Source organism: Schistocerca gregaria, chromosome 11 (assembly GCF_023897955.1).
Source record: "Schistocerca gregaria isolate iqSchGreg1 chromosome 11, iqSchGreg1.2, whole genome shotgun sequence".
NCBI classification, from domain to species: Eukaryota; Metazoa; Arthropoda; class Insecta; order Orthoptera; family Acrididae; genus Schistocerca; species Schistocerca gregaria.
In genome coordinates, this window is record NC_064930.1 from 146,709,278 (window position 1) to 146,728,491 (window position 19,214).

The 19,214-nt window shown below is 45.5% G+C and overlaps 1 non-coding gene and 1 pseudogene across 1 annotated transcript; both read right to left on the reverse strand.

The window, feature by feature from the left end:
* Window positions 1-4,001: 4,001 nt before the first annotated feature.
* Window positions 4,002-4,075, reverse strand: Trnat-ugu (transfer RNA threonine (anticodon UGU)). Its single transcript has one exon. It is a non-coding gene; the product is annotated as a tRNA-Thr (tRNA).
* A 7,377-nt stretch (window positions 4,076-11,452) lies between these two features.
* Window positions 11,453-11,570, reverse strand: LOC126295529 (5S ribosomal RNA; annotated as a pseudogene).
* Window positions 11,571-19,214: the final 7,644 nt, after the last annotated feature.

Sequence of the window (19,214 nt, forward strand, 5' to 3'; positions counted from 1 at the left end):
GCGTTTCTGAAGAAAAGTTTGTTAACATCGAGTATAGATTTGTCAGGAAGTCATTTCTGAAAGTATTTGTATGGAGTGTAGCCATGTATGGAAGTGAAACACAGACGATAAATAGTTTGGACAGGAAGAGAATAGAAGCTTTCGAAATGTGGTGCTACAGAAGAATGCTGATGATTAGATGGGTAGATCATATAACTAATGAGGAGGTATTGAATAGGATTGGGGAGAAGAAAAGTTTGTGGCAGAACGTGACCAGAAGAAGGGATCGGTTGGTAGGACATGTTCTGACGCATCAAGGGATCACCAATTTAGTATTGGAGGGCAGCGTGGAGGGTAAAAATCGTAGAGGGAGACCAAGAGATGAATACACTAAGCAGATTCCGAAGGATGTAGATACTGGGAGATGAAGCTTGCGCAGGATAGACTAGCATGGAAAGCTGTTTCAAACCAGTCTCAGGACTGAAAACAACAACAACAAGAAGCATCTTACAATACTGTTTGTAACGGGCTACTGCCGGCCCATTTCGAGCAGTTTCCGAGTACAAGTTCTACGATAGGGAGTCAATAAGTAATGCGACGCGTCTCAGTTAAATCGAAAAAATATGTCTAGCGTTATAAACCTTCCGTTTAACTCATCCAGTACCTCACAGGGTTTTAATTATGCCTTTCCAAACTTTCCAGTTTCGTGTACATCTGGATCAGTATAAAAATTGAACAACATCGCTTATGCCCGACTGACGTCTTACTGTCGTGCCTTTCGACTCTCATATTTGCAGTGTGGATAGAGGGGTAGTTCGTTTCAGGAAGAACGAAGAAGAGCACTCGAAACGGCGAATGCCCGAGCGGGACAGCTGTCGGACTTTTGCAGCGACTCTGGTGCCCGCAGGTTTGCGACGGGGATGAAATTCTGCTCGCTGGCGCACCACATTAGCGGGCGCAGGTGAGACGCGGCGGCGGTGTGCTTCCCGGCCGTGCCTGCATTGCGACACCCTCACCCCGTGTGTGTCTCGGACAGCTCGGTGGACTAGTGCGGCGTACCCTTTGCACTTTGGGTGACATTTATGTGCGCGCCGGCAGCTCCGCGGTGCCACACACACACACACACACACACACACACACACACACACACCACGGCCCCAGCGACACGAGTTTTATTGCCCCACTTACGGACCGCAGTGTCGTTTCGGCCTATCTGGGCATCGTCAGGCAGTAGCGAGCTGTGCTCTGCTGATTTAATGAGCGGGCATCTGACGTATGCTAATGAGGCGGCCGGCTGTCGGACGGCATTCTGCGTTACCTGCTGCCTGCGGTCGACTCTGCAGCCGTGGGACCTGCTGGCCAACCAGCGGCTGTCACTCTGCCCACGTGGAGTCTCGCAGCGTACCAGGTACCCGATGGCCGAAGCACCGAGGTAGGTCGTGAATGGTGAGGGAGGCCACGCCGTAATACACTGAGGAGCAGGTCATCAAATAGCGATACGCATTCACAGAGTGGTCCATTGATGGTCGCCGGGCCAAATATCTCACGAAATAAGCGTCAAACGAAAAATTACAAAGAACGAAATTCGTCTAGCTTGCAGGGGGAAACCAGATGGCGCTATGGTCGATCCGCTAGATGGCGCTGCCATAGGTCAAACGGATATCAACTCCGTTTTTTAAAATAGGAACCCCCATTTTTTATTACGTATTCGTGTAGTACGTAAAGAAATATGATCGTTTTAGTTGGACCACATCTTTCGCTTTGTAACAGACGGCGCTGTAACATTCACAAACGTGTAAGTACGTGGTATCACGTAACATTCCGCCAGTGCGGACGGTATTTGCTTGGTGATACGTTACCCGTGTTAAAATGGACCGTTTATCAATTCCGGGAAAGGGCGATATCGTGTTGATGTATGGCTATGCTGATCAAAATGCCCAACGGGCGTGTGCTATGTACGCTGCCGGCCGGAGTGGCCGTGCGGTTCTAGGTGCTACAGTCTAGAGCCGAGTGATCGCTGCGGTCGCAGGTTCGAATCCTGCTTTGGACATGGATGTGTGATGTCGTTAGGTTAGTTAGGTTTAATTAGTTCTAAGTTCTAGGGCACTGATGACCTCAGAAGTCCCATAGTGCTCAGAGCCATACGTACGCTGCTCGGTATCCTGGACGACATCATCCGAGTGTCCGGACCGTTCGCCGGGTAGTTAAGTTACTTAAGGAAACAGGAAGTGTTCAGCCACATGTGAAACGTCAACCACGACCTGCAACTAATGATGATGGCCAAGTAGGTGTTTTAGCTGCTGTCCCGGGTAATCCGCACATCAGTAGCAGACAAATTGCGCGAGAATCGGGAATCGCAAAAACGTCGGTGTTGAGAATGCTACATCAACATCGATTGCACCCGTACCATATTTCTGTGCCCCAGTAATTGCATGGCGACGTCGTGTACAGCTCTGCCACTGGGCACAAGAGAAATTAAGGGACGATGACAGATTCTTTGCACGCGTTCTATTTAGCGACGAATTGTCATTCACCAACAGCGCTAACGTAAACCTGCGTAATATGCACTATTGGGAAGCGGAAAATCGACGATGGCTCCGACAAGTGGAACATCAGCGACCTTGGTGCGTTAATGTATCGCGGGGCATTGTGGGAGGAAGGATAATTGGCCCCCATTTTATCGATGGCAATCTCATCGGTGCAATGTATGCTGATTTGCTACGTAATGTTGTACCGATGTTACTACAAGATGTTTCACTGCATGACAGAATGGCGACGTACTTCCAACACGATGGACGTTCGGCACATAGCTCGCATGCGGTTGAACCGTTATTGAATAGCATATTTCATGACAGGTGGATTGGTCGTCGAAGCACCATACCGTGGCCCGCACGTTCACCGGATCTGACGTCGCCGGATTTCTTTCTGTGGGGAAAGTTGAACGATATTTGCTATCGCCATCCACCGACAACGCCTGACAACTTGCGTCAGCGCATTCTCAATGCATGTGCGAACATTACGGAAGGCAAACAACTCGCTGTTGAGAGGAATGTCGTTACACGTATTGCCAAATGCATTGAGGTTGACGGACAGCACTTTGGGCATTTATTGCATTAATGTGGTATTTACAGGTAATCACGCTGTAACAGCATGCGTTCTCAGAAGTGAAATTCACAAAGGTACGTGTATCATTGGAACAACCGAAATAAGATGTTCAAACGTACCTACGTTCTGTACTTCGAATTTAAAAACCTAGCTGTTATCAACAGTTCGTCGATAATTGTGAGCCATATGTTTGTGACTGTTACTTCGCCGTCTATCACAAAGCGAAAAAAGTGGTCCAACAAAAATATTCATATTTCTTTACGTACTACATGAATATGTAATAAAAATGGGGGTTCCTGTTTTAAGAAAACGCAGTTGATATCCGTTTGACCTATGGCAGCGGCATCTAGCGGGCCAACCATAGCGCCATCTGGTTTCCCCCTTAAAGCTAGACGAGTTTCATTCTTTGTAGTTTTTCGGTTTGACGGCTATTTAGTGAGATATTTGGGCCGTTCACGATCAGTGGACCACCTTGTATCCAGTTGGCAGAAACCACGTACATAAGGGATACAAGCGCGGCACACTGCCGGAGGTGTCGTTTGTAGTAGGCGATACATGTGGAATGCGGAATGGCAGTTCGAGCGAGATGCAGTGGACATTGCACTTCGCAAAATGTCAAGAGCGTGCCGAGAATACCGAATAGCAGGCATTACGTCTCGCCTCAGTCACTTAACGACCGAGAGCAGCGTCGTTTGCGGATAGTTGTCAGTGCTTACAGACAAGCAACACTGCGTTACATAACGGCAGAAATCAATGTGGGTTGTACGACACGATATTAGGAGGTTCGCCGTGCCTAAGTAGAGGGTGACAGTTACTGAACAATATCAAAAGAAATCATCATAAATGATAATTAATTGAAACCCTCTCCTGCCGACAGGTGTTGTTGATACACCTCAATGGGGACAGCTGAAAATGTGTGCCCCGACCGGGACTCGAATCCGGGATCTCCTGCTTACAAGGCAGACGCTCTGTCCATCTGAGCCACCGAGGACACAGATGAATAGCGAGACTGCAGGGACTTATCCCTTGCACGTTTTCCGTGAGACCCACATTCCCAACCATGCACGTACATAATATTTTTAATAGATACTTTGCGCATCCACTCATTACTCGCGCCCAATGTGACGATTCCCGTAAGAGCTCCGGCAACCTGTGCACATCCGCACAGACAAAGGTCAATGGCCGGGTGGCCATTTAACTGTATATGAAGATAGTAACTGTTCTCGAAAGAACAGATACCATTGATGACCATGAAGCTTCTCTAGAATAAATGACAATTCAAACCCTGAGCTTAGGAACATTGCGTAAATAGATAGTGCACAGTTGGGACTGTGGGTCTTACGGGGAGCGTAATAACTAAAGATGACCGAATTAGAGATGACCTAAAAATACAACGGCTATTCGAAGGAAAGCGTTTTTTGAAGAAGAGAGATTTAACATCGTGTATAGATTTAAGTGCCTGGAAGTCGTTTCTGAAAGTATTTGTATGGAGTGTAACCGTGTATGGAAGTGAAACGTGGGCGATAAATAGTTCAGACAGGAAGAGAACAGAAGCTTTCGAAATGTGGTGCTGCAGAAGAATGCTGAAGATTAGATGGGTAGATCACGCAACTAATGAGGAGGTACTGAATAGAATTGGAGAACAGAGGAATTTGTGGCAAAAGTTGACTAGGAGAAGGGATCGGTTGCTGGGACACGTTCTGAGGCATCAAGGAATCACCAGTTCAGTATTGGAGGGTAGCGTGGAGGGTAAAAATCGTAGGAGACAAAGAGATGAATACACTAAGCAGATCCAGAAGAATGTAGGCTGCAGTAGGTACTGGGAGATGAAGACGATCGCACAGGATAGTGCAGCGTGGAAACTTGCATCGAACAATTCTTCGGACTTAAGACCACAACTCTACTTCATTTATTTTTTTTATTTCAGGGCAACTCGTCTATTTTACACGTGTGCATCTCTTACATCCATGCACCTACCGCGTTGGAGAATATTTTAAAATTGCATTTTAAGTTGAAATGTTTTGTCTGTCTTCACGTTTTCTACTTGCTACCATTGTACTTTGCCCATAGTTAGTAGGTATACCGTCAAAGAACGGTGACCAATATTTTATACGGCGAGCTTATATTACGTAGTACAGAATCGAGAAAGAAAAAAAAAAACACTATATCGCTCACTTCTGTAAAGGCTCAAGTTAATATCATACCAGACAAATTCATCCCGTTAATAATAGCGTGCCGTTTCCTGTTAGCGACGCTCTAATTAGATTTTTTGTTGCCACTGTCACCGTAATTAAGCGACATGTCGCAGAAACTGGGCCGTATCCACTTGCTGTCGCCCCATAGCGAGGAACTGAAGTGATTCATAGTCGACTGGACCCACAGGTGAAATAGCGCCTACGCTAGCAGCAGTGTTCCGCATGTTTTATGTCGCTGTTTTGCATGATACGTGATGGATAACGTATTTCGGAACGCGTTTCGTATCTCATTAAATGTTTGCATATGGACTGTCACAGTGACAGATGGCCGCGATTTCGTAGACGGATGGCGAGCAAAGCCGCCTGACAGAATACGAGAGAAATACTTGTATCGTGCCTTGCTAAGCGGGCAGCGTGGCCTGTGAAATAATTTTAGAGTGCGTGGCAGAGGGTGGGATATACGATACCGTTGCTAAGTCACGCGATCGTGTTCGGTCATACTTATCGGTTTACTATGTTACGAGCCTTCGTCTTGAGGTATATGTTCTCAGTCTTTCGCAGGTGTACAACAGGAAAGTAGGAGAGGGGAAAATAACCGGAATAGATCTGTGTGGGCGGATTGAGACTCGTGCCAAGCTACATCTGTGGGTAGAGCACTTGTCGCGAAATGGAAAGGTTCCTGGTTCGTATCCCTGTCTGACTCACAGTTTAAACGTGCGAGTAAGCTTCTCTTGCGTGTCTCTTACCCTCTTCGCGGCCTCAGCTCTATTTTTAGCGAATTGTCATCACGAAACCGAAAGTGGACATCTTAGCAATGCTTGGCTTCGCACCGTTCCAACCCGAGTTCCACATCTGCATCTACGTATAAACTGGTCAAATAGTGAGGTGATTTTTCATATTTCGCGAGCAAATTACATTAGACTATCGCCCCTTTTTTTGTTACGTTGGTTCACGTGTCCCGAACACATGTTAACGGTTTAAAGAGTACAGCACACTTCGTTTGTTTTGACAGATAGAAAAGTTAGACAAGTTTTACTGTGTTTGCCTATTTTCGATTATTGCAAAAAAATGGAGGAAAGAAGCTGCATCAACTTTTATTTGAAAACTGGAATCAAGTGGCCCAAAAAACTTGAGATGTTGAAAGTGGCATACGGTGAGTCTGCTCTAAGTAAAAAAAGTTTAAAAGTGATACGACCTCTTCCAAGATGACTGAGAAGACGCCAATGACCAACTTCGCTCCAGACACCCCAGCACAACAGGTGATAACGCTGAAGCCGTGAAGAAACTTGTTGTGCAAAAACGTCGAACTATTGTAAGAGACGTTGCTGAGGATGTTGGCATATCGATCGGCTCGTTTCCTGCAGTTTTTTGCGGATATTTTGGGTACGAGACGTGTGTCAGCGAAGTTTGTTCCAAAACTTCTGAATTCTTGTCAGGAGCTCTTGAATGGCGTCATCGATGATCCTGATTTGCCCAGAAGGGTCATAACTGGTGGCGGGACATGCGTTTACAGTTGCGACGTCGAAACCAGGGGCCGGTCGCCCCAATGGAAGCATCCCGCAGAGCAAAGAGCGAAAAAAGCACGCCAAGTTCGCTCAGATGTCAAAGTTTGCTCACTTCTTTTCTTTTTCATGTACTGTGCCATAGAGCATCGTGACTTTTTGCCTCAAGGTCGTACGGTCAATAAGGGGCATTACCTTGGCGTTATGCGTCGCTTGCTATTAGGAGTACGCAAAAAAATCTTCCGGAATTGTGGGAAAACAATTAATGGCTTTTCCTTGACGACAATGCACCTGCTCATCCATCGTTGCTTGTGAGAGATTTCTTGGGCAAAAACAACACGACAGTCATGCCTCAGCCACCACATTCACCGAATTTGACCCCCTGCGACCTTTTCGTGTTCCCGAAACTGGAGAGACCTATGAAAGGACAAAGTTTTTGAACGGCTGAGAAAATAAAAACTGCGTCGCTGGAAGTACTCGAGGCTGTACCAGGGAGTGGTTATGAGAAGTGCTTCGAGGATTGGAAGAAGCGTTGGCACATGAATATTGATGAAGAGAGAAATATTTTTTTCATAAAAATATAGTGCCACGTTACTTTTTGAACGCACTTTGTACTCCGGAAGTCTGTATACGGTGCATGGCGGAGGGTACCTTGTACCACAACAAGCCATTGCCTTTTCTGCTGCAGTCCTCCTTAACGTTCCTTGAGCTCTGCGCACACTCCCAACATTGTTTCCTTGTGTAGCCGCGTCAACTCCTTTAGGTCCCACCTTGCACATGTTTCGCGGTACTTCAACTTTCTTGTTACAGATAATGTTATGAACTGTACCAGTACTAACTTTAACCCAACGAACTACCTTTTCCATAGTCACACGGCACGAATAATGTCATCAATTCGACTTTCCAGTTAGGGAGTTGAAACTGCAACTGGTCGGGCAGAACGGTGTTCCTCAGTCACAGAGTCGCAACCATTTTTGAGCTGTTCTACCCACTTGTAAAAATTTGTACCATTCATACTACTTTCGTCATAAACTTTAGACATTCGACAGTATATATTCACTGGTTTCTCTCCTTTTGCAAGTAAAAAACGAATTGTTCAACTAATGTGGATGTTTGAAGTGGACTCGCATTTTGAAATGTATTTTTGAGGTTATCAAGAAAACAATGTTGATACATCAGCTGATCAGTGCTCATCCCAGTGATGCCAACTCAAAGCCATAAAAATACGAAGCTTGCCTTACTAACAGTTTCCCCCCCCCCCCCCCCCCCCCCAGACCAGTTTGTCTAAATAATGAATGACCCTTGTACGTTTTCTGATTTTTTTCTTTTTTTTCTGAGGTTAAGGCCTAATTTTGGCACTAGCAGAGGTCTTTTGGCCAGAAATGCCCCTCTTTGCCTGTGCTAGCCTCTCTCTTCCACTCTCCTGTGCTTCGTGTGTTATTTTGCCACAAATGTAGCAGACTTACCGCAACGCCAAATAAAGCAATGGCAGGGCGAGAAATTAGCGCGGACCCTGAAGGAAACTTGACAGTTTCGCCACTGATCATTTTTCCCCCCGCGTGTGAAGAAAAATTTCGGTGTTAAGGCCACGGTTGGCGCGTGTTACTGCAGAGCCGTGCGCCAGGATTGCAGTCGAGAAGAGCGGGAAAAAGTTGGCACTTGTAGGGAAATTGTGGCGCCACTGTCAAGTTTCATAGGAGCTGCGAAACTGAGGCAGTCCGTTACGTTAGGGGCGCTGCGTAGTGGGGGAGAGTGCAGTTACGCAAGACGCCGCCTCGCGACGACGGCGCTGTCATCGCAGACTACAGCTGCCCCCTGGGAAATCAGCCGTCGGCGGCTTCGGCCACACACACACAGTGAGGATGTCGTAGAAGAATCAGTTAGCCTCGGCTGTCATTATGCTAATAGCTGTAACGACCACTCTAGTCTCGGTAATGGGCTCAGTTCGGGCGGCAAGAGAGTGTAAAAGTTTGTGGACGTAGGAGTAACCCACTAAATTACAGGCCCATGTCTTTAACGTCGATATGCAGCAGCATTTTGGAACGTATATCGTGTTCGAACATTATGAATTACGTCGAAGAGAACCGTCTATTGACACACAGTGTACACAGATTTAGAAAACATCATTCTTGTGAAACACAACTAGCTCTGTACTCGGACGAAGTGTTGACTGCTATTGGCAAGGGATTTCAAATCGATTCCGTATTTCTGGATTTGACACTGTACCACACAAGCGACTTGTAGTGAAATTGCGTGCTTATGGAATATCGTCTCATTTGTGTGACTGGATTCGTGATTTCCTGTCAGAGAGCTCACAGTTCGTAATAACTGACGGAAAGTCATCGAGTAAAACAAAAGTGATTTCTGGCGTTCCCCACGCAAGTGTTCTAGGCCCTTTGCTGTTCCTTATCTATATAAACGGTTTGGGAGATAATCTGAGCAGCCGTCTTCGGTTGTTTGCAGATGACGCTGTCGTTCATCGACAAGTCATCAGAAGATCAAAACTATTTAGAAAAGATGTCTACTTGATCCGAACATTGGCAGATTTACCCTAAATAACGAAAAGTGTGGGGTCATCCACATGAGTGCTAGAAGAAATCCGTTAAGCTTCGGTTGCACGATACATCAGTCAAAGTTAAATGCCGTAAATACAACTAAATACCTAGGAATTAAAATGACCAACAACGTAAATCGGAAGGAAGACATAGAAAATGTTGTGGCTAACCAAATTGGCAGAACACTTGGAAGGAGCAACAGGTCTACCAAAGAGACTCCTTACACCACGCTCGTCCGCCCTACTCTGGAGTACTGCTGTGCAGTGTGGGATCCGCATCAGGTGGGACTGACGGATGACATCCAAAAAGTACAAAGAAGGGCGGCTCGTTTTGCATTATCGCGAAGTAGGGGAGATAGTGCCACTGACACGATACGTGAATTGGAGTGGCAATCTTTACAACAAAGGCATTTTTCGCTGCGACGGGATCTTCTCATGAAATTTAAAACACCAGAGTTCTCCGATTTCGAAAACATTCGGTTGGCACCCACGTACATAGGGAGAAATGATGCAATCTCAATGTAGACAAGTGTAATGTGCTGCGAATACATAGAAAGATCCCTTATCATTTAGCTGCAATATAGCAGGTCAGCAACTGCAAGCAGATAATTCCATAAATTATTTGGGGGTAGACGTTAGGAGTAATTTAAAATGGAATGATCATATAAAGTTGATCGTTGGGAAAGCAGATGCCAGACTGAGATTCATTGGAAGAATCCTAAGGAAATGCAATCCAAAACAAAGGAAGTAGGTTACAGTACGCTTGTTCGCCCACTGCTCGAATACTGCTCAGCAGTGTGGGATCCGTACCAGATAGGGTCGATAGAAGAGATAGACAAGATCCAACGGAGAGCAGCGCGCTTCGTTACAGGATCGTTTAGTAATCGCGAAAGCGTTACGGAGATGATAGATAAACTCCGTGGAAGACTCTGCAGGAGAGACGCTCAGTAGCTCGGTACGGGCTTTTGTCGAACTTTGGAGAACATGCCTTCACTGAGGAGTCGAGCAGTATATTGCTCCCTCCTATGTGTATGTCGCGAAGAGACCGTGAGGGTAAAATCAGAGATATTAGAGCCCACACAGAGGCATACCGACAACCCTTCTCTCCACGAACAATACGAGACTCGAATAGAAGGGAAAATCGATAGAGGCACTCAAGGTACCCTCCGCCACACACCGTCAGCTGGCTTGCGGAGTATGGATATAGATGTAGACACACTGTGCCTTCTACTGATTGGTTAACGTGGCTTTTGGGCACTTGGACCTCATCCACTACATACGTACTGCGAAGCAAAAACAGAAAAAAACTTTGATAGTTGTAAACAATTCGACACAAGTTTTTTATTTGTATGTTACTTCTAGCGTGAGTTATCAGTTTACGTAATCAGGGAAAGACCTTTCGGACACCCTGTGTTATTGATGGTTAAAGTCTCCGTGGTGTTTGTTAAGCTTACGGAGAAACGCTACGGGCTTACGCTGGAAGAATTCGATGTACAGGAGGGCGACGTGTGTAGTTTGGTCGTTGTAGGAGCGGGTACGGTGGGCCGTTGTTAAGGCGGTGCGTGCCAAGGTAGAGCGCGGCGCTCGGCAACAGATGTGTCGGAGTCTCCCTGCTGCTCTCGCTGCCAGCTTACGCCAGCCGGTAGGAGGGGCGCCAAACATCGTCAAGACGCCATTAGTCGCGCGTCGGGGGCACCCCGGGTTCTGGAGGGGAGGGCGCTCCAGCACGGCCGCTCCAGGGACGGCGTGTGCGCGTCTGCACTGTACGACTCAAGGCGTGGACCCTGGGTTCGATTCTGGGGAAGGGCAGGCGGGTCACACTTCCATACTGCAATCCCCCCATAACCATCTTCCACATTCCATAGGGCCACGGATGCCAAACATTTTGATAGTGGAGTCAGTAATGTAGATACAGTCTACTCCGTCTTCAGGCCACGAGTGGCCTACCGGGACCATCCGACCGCCGTGTCATCCTCACTGGAGGTTGCAGATAGGAGGGGCGTGGGGTCAGCGCACCGCTCTCCCGGTCGTTATGATGGTATTCTCGACCGGAGCCGCTACTATTCGGTCGAGTAGCTCTTCGATTGGCATCACGAGGCTGAGTGCACCCCGAAAAATGGCAACAGCTCATGGCGGCCTGGATGGTCACCCATCCGAGTGCCGGCCACGCCCGACAGCGCTTAACTTCGGTGATCTCACGGGAACCGGTGTATCGGCTGCGGCGAGGCCGTTGCCGGAGATACATTGCTGTAATAATAATAGTAATAATTTAACTAAAGACAGGGACTATTTTTCGAAGTGAAATGTAATCAGTAGTTAAAATTTTCTTTTAAAGTGCTGTAGAATGTTGCCAAACATACCTTACGTTCCACCAACACTGCATAGTGGATGGAAGAAAGAGGTAACGGTGGAAGTACGTACTGTAAGAGGTCCCACAAGTGTCTACGTCTACATGGATACTCCGCAAATCACATTAAAGTGCCTGGCAGAGGGTTCATCAAAGCACCTCCACAGTTCTCTATTATTCTACGACGTACAGCGCGCGGAAAGAACAAACAGCTGTATCTTTCCGAAGAAACTCTGATTTCCCTTGTTTTATCGTGGTGATCGTTTCTCCCTATGTAGGTCGGTGTCAACAAAATATTTTCGCATACGGAGCAGGAAGCTGGTGATTGGAATATCGTGAGAAGATTCCTCCGGAACGAAAAACGCATTTCTTTTAATGATGTCCGCCCCAAATCCAGTACCATTTCAGTGACACTCTCTCCCCTGTTTCGCGATAATACAAAACGTGCTGCCCTTCTTTGTACTTCTTCGGTGTACTCCGTCAGACCTATCCCACACCGCGCAGCAGTATTCCAAAAGACGACGGACAAACGTTTAGCAGATGTATTTAGTTAAATTTACGGCCTTTATTTTTCACTGATTTATTGTGTAACAGAAGTTTGAGTTCCTTTTAGCACTCATGTGGATGACCTCACACTTTCCGATATTTAGGGTCAACTGCCAGTTTTCGCACCATACGTACATCTTTTCTAAATCGTTTTGCCATTTGTTTCGATCTTCTGGTGAATTTACTAGTCGATAAACGATAGCGTCACCTGCAAAGAACCCAAGAGGGCTGCTCATATTGTCTCCCAAGTCGTATGTATAGATACGGAGCAGCAAAGGGCCTATAACACTACCTTGGCGAACGGCAGAAATAACTTCTGTTTTACGCGATGACTTTCCGTCAATTACTACGAAACGTGACCCCTCTGCAGGAAACCACGAATTGACTCACATAACTGACAAGAGATATTCCATACGTAAGCTGTCGCAGTACAAGCCGCTTGTGTGGTACGGTATCAGAAGCCTTCAGGGAATCGAGAAATACGGAATCACTTCGTGAATTTCTCTCTCTATTGCAACCATTACGTTCTTCGTTATTTGTTTGTAAATAATGCATCTATTATAGCCAAACAATTTTTACACTGGCGACCTTCAGTTGTAGCGAAGTGCAGTCCAGTAGACCTGCGCACAGCTACCCAGCACGTAATCGCTTCATCAGAGTGGGGGCATCCAAAACACAAGCAATATTTGTCTCCCGCAGAAGGTTCACAGAAACCCTTCCAACAATAAATCCGATATGGCACGGTAGTAAGCATATATTCTTCCGCAAAGAGCTGCGGGATAATCGTCGACCGTCTCTTGCACGGGACTGAACACAAACCTGCAATCTCTAAACAAGTATCACTACACAAATATATTTTCTCTCAAGCTTAAAAAGAGACTTGTTCAGTGCTAACACACTCCATTCCAGACGAAAGTCATCCCATTCTCCGTCGACGTCCGTGTGAGAGTTCACAGCAGCTGGAACCGACGATGCGTGCTTGTGTGCGGCACGTTTGTGTCGAACACTCTTTCCACCATATCACGCTAGAAAAAAAAAAAAAAAAAAGAAAAGGAAAGAAAAGAAAAGAAATATCGTGGCTATGTGGCAATAACTGTTTCGTATTCTCAATCATTTCAGTCCCCTCTTATTGATTTTCAAGTTTTAGGCAACTACCTGAGAGCACGGCAGAAATAACAAAGCAAAACCCTGTCTCTGCCGCTACATAACACTGCCATATTCGCTAAATCGTTTTGTGTACCACTAACCCGACTATCGAAAAATGTTCCTCAAAATGTCAGAAAAATTAAGTCTTTCAAACTTCAAATGACAGATTCTGTCACGTCGTCACAATTCTCACCTCTTGCATGTACACACACTCTCTCTCTCTCTCTCTCTCTCTCTCTCTCTCTCTCTCTCTCTCTCTCTCTCCCCTTGTCTCTCTCTTTTCAATCCCCCTTTTCTGCTTCTCCTCCACTTTTTCCTCCCCCTTTGTCTACAGGATTCGCTGTTGATATTACGTTCGTTCATTACAGTAACTTTTTCATTTCTATTTCCTCCCTCTCCTTTTTTGTTTTCGGATGTATCACTCCCTTAAATACCAAAAAACGCCTAGGGACAGGCTAATAATGTGAGGAATGAGACACTTCAGTTCAGGGTGCTTGCGTACATGTTTCAGACATGCGAGATAGTGTTTTAATGTTTCCGTTCACTGGTAGTGTCTTCAGAACTTCGGCTCTTAATGAGACTGTTAATAATTCAACTACCTTTTCACGACATTACTACAGTGTAAATGTTTGAATGTTGCTCTAATGAAAATGCACACAACTTTATCTGTACTTGCTTCCTTACTTCAGTTTCACGAAAAAGTATACATAAATGTTGGTATTGAAATACTAGATTGAACAGGGAAATGTGTAGTTCCTTTTGTAAGCAATTATGATGGCCGTGTACAAACAACCAGGAAACTGTCAACATTTGCAGGTTAGAAAATAGTTGATGGAAACAAGAAACTGTTTCTGATTGCATTAGGTTACCCCCATATAAACGAAAATAGGAAAACAATTTCTTTTGGCTGTGTTTCGCGATACATTCAGAGCTCACGTGATGAATTATTTGGTACGAGCGGTTACGGCAAATTCTTGTCAGGTTTCTAAAACACCACCTACGTGCCGGCCTCTGTGGCCGAGCGGTTGTAAGCGCTTCAGTCCGGAACCGCGCTGCTGCTACGCTCGCAGCTTCGAATCCTGCCTCGGGCATGGATGTGAATGATGTCCTTAGGTTAGTTAGAACTACTTAAACCTAAGTGTAGGGTGCTGATGGCCCCAGATGGTCCCATAGTGCTTAGAGCCATTTAAATCACCTACGTCGAGGTTATAGTGTTATAAGAATCGTGGCGCCAGTAATCTTCCAGCACGACAACGCTCGTCCACAAAACTCAACTGAAGATGCTCTGCGAAACCTCAAGTTGGAAACGAACCCCACACAGTCCTTACTACCCACATGTTGCGCCTTGCGATTTTTATTTTTTCCTCTACTCAGGAGAGAGCTCAAGGGCCGGCTGGTGTGGCCGAGTGGTTCTAGGCGCTTCAGTCTGGAACCGCGAGACCGCTACGGTCGCAGGTTCGAATCGTGCCTCGGGCATGGATGTGTGTGATGTCCTTAGGTTAGTTAGGTTTAAGTATCTCTAAGTTCTGATGACCTCAGATGTTAAGTCCTATAGTGCTCAGAGCCATTTTTAGAGGTCAAGGGTGTTAATTACACTGAAGACTACTGTCAAGTCGTGGGTTCGAGAAACGTCTGAAGACTTTTTCAGTGACGAAATGGAAAAAAAACTTCTTGTATTTTTGGAGGAAAGTATTTGTGTTAACGGCGACAAAATGGAAAAATAAGTTAAAGTGGTACTTTAATGTACGTTGCTTTTCACCTGATCTTTCTAATTGTGTACTAAATTTCAGCGTAGCCTCGTATGGAGAGATGAGTCTTGCAGAGGAGGGAGAGCTTTATTAACCCAGTCGGCGAACTTTGATTACCGCAATACCGACGCATCGGTTCTTTTTAACCTGTCTGCGTGTGAAATGCTAATTAGCATTTCGGTCCGGACACTCCAGCGGCTGGAAACAGATGCCTACGGTCGCTGTGGGGTGCAGAGAACGCGGCAGAGATTGGATTTTCGCCATGCCGGTCGTAACCGAAGATCTCTCCGGCCGCTGCCGCGGGCAGGCTGTAAGCTGCTAGCCGGTCACACCGCAGGAATCTCTCTCCCACTCATACACAACCCAAGCCAGCAGGTAGCTTGTGGGAAGGAAGGAGGGGAGACACGGCCCTTTGTCCGGTCCCAGGTTCAAGGTCACGGCGGCAGCTGTTCATACGACACGTGGCCACAGAATGTCTGGTCACTCGTACTTACCGTAGCTACCACTTAGAGGGAAGCTGACTCGTAGATCGCTGCTGGCCAGATATAACTACGCAATTTCCTTTAGCTTCCGTCTAACCTTCACACCCTACGGCTGTAGCGCACGCCTGTTTGCAGCTACTAATGTGGACACATTGTACGCAAGGTCGCTTCTTTGACTAGCCAAGACTAAACGGCAACATTTTAGGGGCGGAAAAAATTAATTTCAAAACCAACAGCGAAACAATCGAGTAAATGAGGAGAAAAATGAGAAAGGATAATTAAAGCAAATTATTGTTTTCGAAAGCATATGGAACAGCTACATAAGAAGTGTTAACTTAGTTTGACGAAAGTACACACACTGCTTCGTACCTACCTCAGAATTTAGGCGGCCGCTTCTGGGTAGCAAACGGGAACGAACGTGACCTTGACTGACCTCTGTCGAGCGCTTGTGGTGAAATTGCGTGGTTATGGAATGTCGTGTCAGTTACGTGACTGGATTTTAGATACCTGTCAGAGAGGTCACAGTTTGTAGTAACTGACGGAAAGTCATCGAGTAGAACAGGAGTGACTTCTGGCGTTCCCCAAGGTAGTGTTCTAGGCCCTTTGCTGTTCCTTACCTACATAAACGATTTGGGAGACAATCTGAGCAGCCGACTTCGGTTGTTTGCAGATGACGCTGTCGTGTATCGACTAATAAAGTTATCAGAACATCAAAACAAATTTCAAAACTATTTAGAAAAGATACCTATTTGGTCCGAACATTGGCAGATTTACCCCAAATAACGAAAAGTCTGAAGTCATCCACATGAGTGCTAGAAGAAATCCGTTAAACTTCCGTTACACGATAAATCAGTCAAAATTAAATGACGTAAATTCAACTAAATACGTACGAATTACAATTACTTCTGACTTGATACGGCACCTCCATCATTCCTTGTTTCTCCTTTTGGCTTTGCGGATGACAATTTCGTGAGAAGATTCCACCGCAACGAAAAACGCCTTCGTTTTAGTGATGTGCACCCTAAATCCTGTATTATTTCAGTGACGCTCTCTACCATATTTCCCGATAACACAGAACATGCTGCCCTTCTTTGAACTTTTCGGATGTACTCCGTCAGTCCTACCTGGTAAGGATCACACATGGCGCAGCAGTATTCTGAAAGAGGGCGGACAAGCATATTGTAGGCGGTCTCCTTAGTAGGTCTTAGTAATGTCCTGCCAGTAAAGCGCACTCTTTGGTTAGCCTTCCCCACAACATTTTCTGTGTGTTCCCTACAATTTAAGTCGTTCGTAATTGTAATTCCGACGTATTTAGGCATCGTTTTAGGGACTCTTCACTGTGTGTGTGTGTGTGTGTGTGTGTGTGTGTGTGTGTGTGGTCATGGTTTCACTATCTTCTGCGTCTGCATCTAATGTATCGGTGTCTGCCTATTGTAGATACAAATGAAACTTCCTGGCAGATTAAAACTGTGCGCCAGACCGAGAATCGATCTCGGGACCTTTGCCTTTCGCGGGAAAGTGCTCTGCCAACTGAGCTACCCAAGCACGACTCAGGCCCTCTCCTCACAGCTTTACTTTCTTTCAGAAATCAACGAATGTATTTCTTCGAGAGATTCAATCATTTGTTTTATAACTATGTAGCAATATAGGTTGCAATGCATTAAATTTCAAACACATTTTAACAAAAGAAGAAGAGCGGCAAATAGCGTGCTATCTAAACCAATAAATATCCTTTTACTTAAAATGAACGTCTCATTAATTGTTAATATACACTGGATGTACCGTGTCATCAAAAAGTCAGTATCAATTTGAAAACTTAATAAACCAGGGAATAATCTAGATGGAGAGTTAAAAATTGATACACATGCTTGCAGTGACATGGGCTTTCATTAGAACCACCCCAAGATCTATTGCGCGCGTCCTTTGGTGATGATCGTGTGCTCAGCCGCCACTTTCGTCACGCTCGGCCTCCCAGGTCCCAAGACCTCAGTCCGTGCGATTACTGGCTTTGGGGTTACCTGAAGTCCCAAGTCTATCGTGATCGACCGACATCTCTAGGGATGCCGAAAGACAACATCCGACGCCAATACCTCACCGTAACTCCGGACACGCTTCACAGTGCTGTTCACAACATTATTCCTCGACTACAGCTATTGTTGAGGAATGATGGTGGACATATTGAGCATTTCCTGTAAAGAACATCATCTTTGCTTTGTCTTACTTTGTTATGCTAATTATTGCTATTCTGCTCAGATGAAGCACCATGTGTCGCACATGTTTTGAACTTTCGTATTTTTTTTCCAACCTCCGATAGGCTGTAAATAAGAGAGAAGTTAATAGAAAACCATTATTTTATTACTAAATTTTTTGTACACTTACGGTTACTTTTCGTCACAACCACCGAAAAGATTGAGACGTTTATCGTACCTGTGGACACGTTTTGCGATACCCTCTTCGAGAAATGTTGCCACGAATCATTGCAAATGAGCATCAGCGTTGTTTTGAAGATCTTCGTTGGTCTGAAAGTGTTGCCCCCCCTAGCAACGTTGTCAGCCCAGAGAAAAGGTGCAAGTCGCTGAGAGACTCGTCATGACTGTACGACGAATGATCGAAATTGTTCACGGGGCCGTCGGGTTGCGCCAGCGTTGTGTGGACGAGCGTCGTCGTGGATCAACACAATTTCTGAAGCCAAATGCAAATTTAGTCATTCAGAGCAAACGAAGAGCAATGCTGACTGAATACGTGGCTAGGAGTGCAGCACCTTCAAACCAACCAAGATCTTCAAAGCAACGTGAGTGCTCATTTGCAATCCATTGGCGGCAACATTTCTTGAAGAGGGTATTCCAAAGCTTGTCCACAAGTACGATAAACGTCTCAATCTTTTCGTTGATTATGTTGAAAAGTAATGTAAGTAGGCTGTTTACGTTTTCTTATTGGTAACGCCACGTAGCGCTCTGTATGAAAAATCACTGGCTGTGCTGTGCGCAGTCTGTGGCTAGTTTGCATTATTGTCTGCCATTGTAGTGTTGGGCAGCTGGATGTTAACAGCGCGTAGCGTTGCGCAGTTGGAGGTGAGCCACCAGCAATGGTGGACGTGGGGAGAGAGATGGCGGAGTTTTGAAATTTGTAAGAATGGATGTCATGAACTGATATATATATTATGACTATTAAGGTAACCACATTGTTTGTTCTCTATTAAAATCTTTGATTTGCTAACTGTTCCTATCATTAGTTGGTACCTTCCATAGTTTGAATCTTTTATTTAGCTGGCAGTAGTGGCGCTCGCTGTATTGCAGTAGTTTGAGTAACGAAGATTTTTGTGAGGTAACTGATTTGTGAGACATATAGGTTAATGTGAGTCCGGGCTATTCTTTCGTAGGGATTTTTGGAAGTCATATTGCGTTGCGCCAAAAATATTGTGTTTCCGTTTAAGCACAGTCTTGTATAAATTTTTCAAAGGGACGTTTCAGTAACCAAAAGGTACAAAACATTTGCTAATAAAATGTTTTCTATAAACTTGTCTTTTATTTATAGCATGTCGGAGGTTGAAAAAACAAAAAGAAAAAAGAAAGAAACGGCCCTCGTATTTTATCAGCATACTCTGAGAGGA